At 65.7% G+C, this 353-nt stretch overlaps 1 protein-coding gene across 1 annotated transcript in view; it reads right to left on the bottom strand.

Moving 5' to 3' along the window:
- SHANK3 (SH3 and multiple ankyrin repeat domains 3) overlaps window positions 1-353 on the bottom strand; it is a 513,573-nt gene that overhangs the window by 58,780 nt on the left and 454,440 nt on the right. The gene's annotated exons all lie outside the window — the stretch shown is intronic.

Here is a 353-nt window from a genome sequence, read left to right as displayed (position 1 = left end):
GGTGCCAGGCGGAGGAGGCACGTGGCTCATGTGGCAAAGCCCGCACGGCGTGGGAGCTGTGTCCAGGGGCAGGGCTGGCGAGAGGGGCTCCCTAGCCAGGCCCGCCGGTGGGTGAGCAGGAGAGCTGGTCCATGCCATGAGCTCACAGAAGTGCAGACGAGTTGAAGGCTTTTCCTCTTCACTTCAGGTGCCTCCTCCCCGCCTGCTCGCTCGCTCGCTCGCTCGCTAACAATGCAGGACTCAACGCTCGGGCGTTTCCATGGGAACCAGCGCTTCGGGCTTGTGCTGGAGCTGCCTGCATCACAAATCCCGACAGGGGCGGATTCGGGCGGCGAGCGCGGTTCCCACACAGG

This window comes from Alligator sinensis, unplaced genomic scaffold, assembly GCF_000455745.1.
Source record: "Alligator sinensis unplaced genomic scaffold, ASM45574v1 scaffold961_1, whole genome shotgun sequence".
In the NCBI taxonomy this organism is placed as follows: domain Eukaryota; kingdom Metazoa; phylum Chordata; order Crocodylia; family Alligatoridae; genus Alligator; species Alligator sinensis.
The sequence above is the reverse complement of the archived record's forward strand: the minus strand, read 5'-3'. Positions and strand labels throughout refer to the sequence as shown.